We start from the raw sequence: 6,598 nt of genomic DNA on the forward strand, positions 1-6,598 counted from the left end.
ACAACTACAGTTTTTACGTGAAAGCAATAAAAATCTATCACTTGCGGTAACAGTATCATATTCATTACCTTCAAATCATGTCAATTGTTAGCTACTCATTGCCGTGTGTATGAGTATTTCCAGGAGACGCCACGCGGAGGCCAATTGACTTGTTACTAGAGTTGGTTTTTCATGAAGCATTGTTTTTGCCATGTGCTTAATTTTGGTAATAGTCTTTTGAAACTAAACAAATGCTCGCATGTAAAGACGTTCTAGTTCACTGTCTCCCTCTATATGTAGTTGAGTATATCTGATATAATTCAGCAATAAGATGAATTATTACACTGCAGCTGCCGTATATTAGTTCGAGATCCGCTCCAAAGAGCCGCGAACTTGAGAATTTCGTTCGATATCCGCTCCGAAGAGCCGCGAACTTGAGAATTTCGCTCGATATCCGCTCCGAAAAGCCGCGAACTTTAAAGGTTTTCCAATATTCAACCAACTTTGAAGCTTCACAAATTGCGAAATATCGAAACTGTTTTTGAAGGCTCAAAAATTTCTGGCTAACAAGTGAAAAGAAAGTTGAGCAACTGTAATTCACCATATAATATTTGCGACATTGGAAAGGTAGTATAAACGAAGATCAATGTAACGTAATATCTCGACTTCTTAACAAAAAGTGGTTTATACACTTGTTTATCATTTTGATGAATAATTTGAAGAATTTAAGTCGATATACTAATAATATGGCCTAGCAAGGAATAACAATAATGCACCGTTGAATTCTATTTATGAAAAGAAATTACTTTCTTCCGGAATAAAAGAATCTTTTGTTTATAAATACTAGATTACGGAGAATATTCGTTATGCCTGTGTCGTTAATAAAGAAAATAATAATCTTTGTATTAAAATTGCAAATGGTTGACACGAAAAAATAAAGCTTCTCAAAAATCAGACTTTACGATTTAAGAACCTTCCTACGCGCTTCGCAAATTCATCAATTTTTGGGAAGGCTTCGATTGTGAAGAACGGTTGGCTTCATTCCGGTACTTTTCACTCAACCACTTCACGTCTTTATTAATTTTTACCTTCATGAAGTGATATGCGAGTTGCCGTCGATGAGCACCGCACGTGTCATCGTCGAACCACCCGCTATATCTCCTGTGTACCGGAGTTTGCACGTAGGAGAACAGAGTATCTTGTATGCCGTACCTGTCTCTCACTTGTGGATAACCGGCATCGAAAACAGCATTCATTATGTTAAAAATAAACGAGAACTGTTTCGTTGCTACGCACAGATGTCCAAACTCTTTAGCGTCTTTCGTTTCATACGCTCTGAAGTATGTCAACACCTGGCGCGGTTACTCGAGCACAGGACTCGATTCGATCAGTGACGTTCTGCATTGGTCACATTTCGTGAGCTCGATAAATCTCTTCGCAATGTAACCTGCCACGTATTCAACCGCAGATGCAACCAATGTTTCATCTGTGGTGTGCGACGCGTCTGCGTCAACGACGATTCTATCGATGCTATCGATACATCGTCATCTACGTCGAGCTGATCGATGAAGCTTGCTGCTTCGTCGGCGACCGCAAAGAGTATAGGATAGAGTGGAAGGCAGGGATGTTAGACGGCCACTTATTGTTAGAAATCCTTGTGCCGAGCTGGCTGAAAGCTGGTATTCGAGACGGGAAACTAGTACGCCTGTGCTCCCCTCTGGCGCTGCCAATTCTGGGAGACAAACTGTGTGGGAAATCGCATCCCAGTAAATAAAATGTACATTTCAATTTCGTATACCGTTAATAGAGGGCAGTAATTATCGAACACACGGAAGAAATATCACTTTTAACATTTTTTTTTTATATTAATTGCATTTCGGATATAATATGTAAAATATATTGAAAAAAATAAATAAATGATTCATAACGAAGATTTTTTATCGAAAACGACGGTTCGCTTGAGCAAACAATGGAAAATAACTCCGACGTAAACAAATTTGGATGCTGAAAAAAAATGCAGACTCTATTTTCGACTTCTTTTACTATAAGTATCATCAGTAAAATGATTGGGCGATAATAATTTTAATGTGGAATGTGGTATTTATCTGGCAAACTATATGAACCGTAATAAACCATGTGAGCAATGTTATCTTTATTTCTTATCGAATTATATAACAAATTATTAAAATATTTATTGAAAAAACGTTGAATAGAAGTTTGTTAAACAATATTTGCACGGCTAACGACTTAGGTTTAGATTTCCTCGAATATCACGTCCAAATCGCTTATAGTTCGGTGATCTTCTGCATCCGCTGTTTGTTTGTTTGAAGCTTCGTACAAAATTGCAGACGTCATTCGGCTATGCATCGCATTCGTCGGCTCAAACGCGGCACAACACTTAGCGTTCAGTTTCACTGCTTGCGAAGCCAGCATAGCGCCTTCAATGTTCTCTATCGTCAGCCTGTTCCTACTTTTTGTTTTCACCAAATTATAATTGCTGAAAACTCTTTCACAATCCGCATTTGCGTGAGGAGTACAGAGAACTGCCAATGCGAACGATGGTAGTTCTGTATATTTTTTGCAGCCCTCAGAGTCAGTCAATTGTGACATTTTGTGCCAAAAAATGTCGGGTTCTTTTTCCTTGGCCACGTCTTCAGGAATTTCGTCGAGCGGAAGACGACGCCATTCATCATCCAAGCGCTGGAGAGCTTGCAGGTTCTCGGGCTTGGCTCTTGGAACGATGCTCCAAAGGTCGACGAGCGACTGACGTTTGCTTCGCTCATTTCTTGATACAGCTTTAGATGGATGGAGTAAGGGAAGCATATTCAGTAGAGGATCATCGAAATCGAATCGCTCTTGAATTCCCTTGCAAAGTTTGATCAGAAAATTGCGACATCTTGCCCGAAAATCTCCTATCAAGTCCGGTCTTATCGACACTTCGGGTTTTTTCAATTCTTCCAACACTTGTACACCCAGGTATATATTCTCAAGTAGGATGAATTCGGTTTTATTCTCCGTATTAACCTTGCTGAGTGGAGTCGTCGCTACGTACTTCTGCGTCATATACGTCGTGAGAAGTTCTTCGAAAGCATACTCCATTTTCTCAGCGAGAGATGTGATGACCACCGATTCCGATTGAAAATATGCATTCATCGTGACGACCTTGGGTAAAACCCACGAGAGGAAGTGATAGAACAGCTTCACGAACGGGTCTCTTAGCCACATGAAAATGGATTCTGCTACTAATGTTCGTTCCTCCATGTGTCGTTCAATGAAATAGAGACGAAGCGGCTCCCATTGTTCCAACATGCGATCCACAACCGAGAGTAGCGAAAGCCAGCGCGTTTGTGCTGGATGTAGAATTTTGTGCACAGCTACATTCAAAAATTTTTGAAACACAGCGAGACTAGCAATGCGCTTCGCGCTGTGCTGTAAGTAGTTGTGTACATTCCTGGCGAGGTCTTCACAGCTCCGAGGAATGTTTTGTTCGCATGCTTTGCTGGCCGCTAAGTGAAGAGAATGGCATATGCACCTCATGATGATTATCGCAGGGCATGATTCTTTCAGGCGACTTGCGATCGAGTTTCGGGCTCCAATGTTAACACTTGCGCCGTCACAACGAAACCCCAATATATTCGCTAAGGGAATATCTTTTTCTTCAAATGACTTCATGAGCAAATTGTACAGGTGCCGATCACTAGCTCCTTCCTGAGCTGCCGCAGCATCGTCTTCCGGAAAAATGCTCGACAATTCCCAAAACATGCTGGTGATTCGTCCAAGATCTTCATTGTAGAATCGAACTACAATACATGCTGTCCTCACGCTGGAAAAATCCGTAGAGTCATCGGTTAAGATCGAAAACTTCTGTTTTTTCAGATGGTTGGCGATTTCCTCTTTATGAGAAGCACCGATGACGTTGGTGACGATTTTTGTGGCCTTCTGTCTTTTCATACATATTCCTTCCAAAAATTTTCGAGTCTGGGAGTGCCGATTTCATGCATGGAATGAGATCATTGACCACGGCATAGGGAATATTGTGAGCAGCCATAAAACCACAAATCTTGATCTCCGCGTCCGTTATATTTTTATTCCGAGCGTTTGACGAAGCTTGAGGTTTGAAAAATTTGGTCAAAACTTTTGAGGAGCTACATTCGTACAATGCAGCATTTTTTTCGTGTTTTTTTGTTTGTTTATGGGTTTTGATCAAACTGATGTCAGCGATAAGGATGACATTGCACCATTTGCACCTCGCTTTTGTATTTGAAGCTGGGTCCGGTCCGAGCCAGGGCGAACATTGCGGATCTCGTTCCCATTCGACTCGATATTTTTGAACGCGATGTTTTTGTTTTTTGGGCTTTGCGCCTCCAGGAGCCAGTCTCATTTTTTTTGGCGTGGGGGGCCCGTTCCCAGAGTCGTTCTCATCATTCTCGTCCTCACTTGCAGATGACATGATTACCTGAATAAAAATTTGGTAAGTTTACCACCACCACCATCGCCAGTATCACCACGGCTATTGCAATCGCGAAAACGCAAAAATATATCATAGCACATGCAAAAAAACGTGTACAAATATAAAAATATGTCGACACGCAATGAACGAAAAAGAAAAGAAAATATTGACGAGATAACCCGCTCGATAGTATGAAAGTGCAGATTTTTACATTTCAGTATCTTTTTTTTCAGAGCACTTAAGACTGACATCCTTAAATAAATGTTCCTATTAAACGTCACATGAGCTCACAGAACGGGTAAATGTGATCGTCGATCAATAGCATCCTTACCTTTTTCTGGATAAAAACGCACAGCGGAGCACACAATTCACACACAACGAATCCGGTCATCCGAAATTAACTAATGAAGAAACTGTTATTTTTCTCTTTTTCTTCGTGGTTTCAAATCGTACGCAAGCCGAGGCCGAGACAGCGAAGGGTATAAAAAGGTAAACAAGAAATAAGATGCAAAGTGCGAAGATGGCGCAGTAGTCGACTAGCGAACTAGCCAAGCAGTTTCACCAACCGTTCAGTGGCGACAGTGGTAAAAAACTGACTTATATTTAAAAAACGTAAACAGTAATGTCAAATCTTAATAAAAATGTATATATGTACATAATACTGTATCATAAAGAATGGTTACATAAAATATTATATCAACTCAAAAACCTCTTGTATTTTTTATTAGTTTCTACCAAAACAACCATGTACGAAAATCATTACATTTATTTTCACAATATATGAAGTTACGTGAGGAGCCACAACATTCCCGCGAAAGTGAGGTTATATATTCATATTTACTTACAGTTGCTGTTTATTTGGTAACGAGAAAAACGTCACTTGTTTCCCGTTATTTATGCTTTGATTTTTTACATATTTGTTATTGTCACATAATTTGATGTCACAAGAAATTGGCATCTTTGAAAAAAGTTCGTTTGTTACTCAATTCTTACCATGTATTCTTACCACTGATTCTTACTCAGAGAATATGGCGACCGCGTCATCCCACCAACAAACAATACTACATCGCATGTTCACTGACGCTACACATACACGTTATACTTTTCCTCAGAGCTGCTAGGGGCGCTGTAATAGGGCGATACGGGTACCTTCCACTCTATCCTATACTCTTTGAGCCCGTTAAGCGGGACACCCCCACCACCATAAAACTGGCCGAGTCGCCAACCTGTATAGAAAACCGTGGGTGCATATAAAGACCCGTTGTACACCTCGAAAACGCGGGGATGCAAAACTTCTATACCGCTCAAGCGATCAGAGTGAAACTTGGGCAGTTGATGCCTTATTTTGGCAAAAAGTGGAGCGTCTTTTTACTTTTTCAAAATTTTGAAAGAAATTTTACAGATTGGTTACCACTCACAAAAATTGGCCAAATTTTCACAGTTGCACTGAATGGATCGTCCCATCCGGTATGATGCCACTCGACGGTGATGAAACACAGATTTTGAGCCCAGTCCCATGAGATTTGATGGTGAAATGACGAAATGGCAGCTGATCTGGTTTTCGATTACGAAGTACACCGAAATCTCATTTTGGCGGCATTTGTTACCGATATTACGCGCATGCCGGTAATGCATGCGTGTAATGTCGGTAAGAAATTACCAGCATGCATGAAAGGTCGGTTCAAATGCCTATTCAAAGTATGCTGTGATACGTCGCACCATTATGTATGTACTAACTGGGATTGAAATCGACATACTCACCGATGTCTGCATTACTGGTTACATGTCCTAGCAACTACACTAATCTCATAGATTCTAGTTCTCTGGAATCTAGTTTTTCCTATATCATTCCTGCAGAGGCAATAATAAAACTTAGCATAATAACGTAATTTATCATTTAGAGATGTTTATTTTGATATAAATCTGAGATTAACAGAGTTGCTACACTACACTAACAATATAACACATTTTCAATATAAGTCTTTTCTTATAATCATTTTCCGGGAAAAGGATGCTAACACCTATAAAATTGAAACTATGATCAAACTTTAATCTATGTTTTGTCAAGGCTATTCATTTTTCCGGCTCTGGAAAGATATTACGCCTATGTTTATTAATTCTAGTCTTTAGATGGCTGCTAGTTTGCCAAATATAACATTTGTTACAACC

Source organism: Diprion similis, chromosome 1 (assembly GCF_021155765.1).
Source record: "Diprion similis isolate iyDipSimi1 chromosome 1, iyDipSimi1.1, whole genome shotgun sequence".
NCBI lineage: Eukaryota > Metazoa > Arthropoda > Insecta > Hymenoptera > Diprionidae > Diprion > Diprion similis.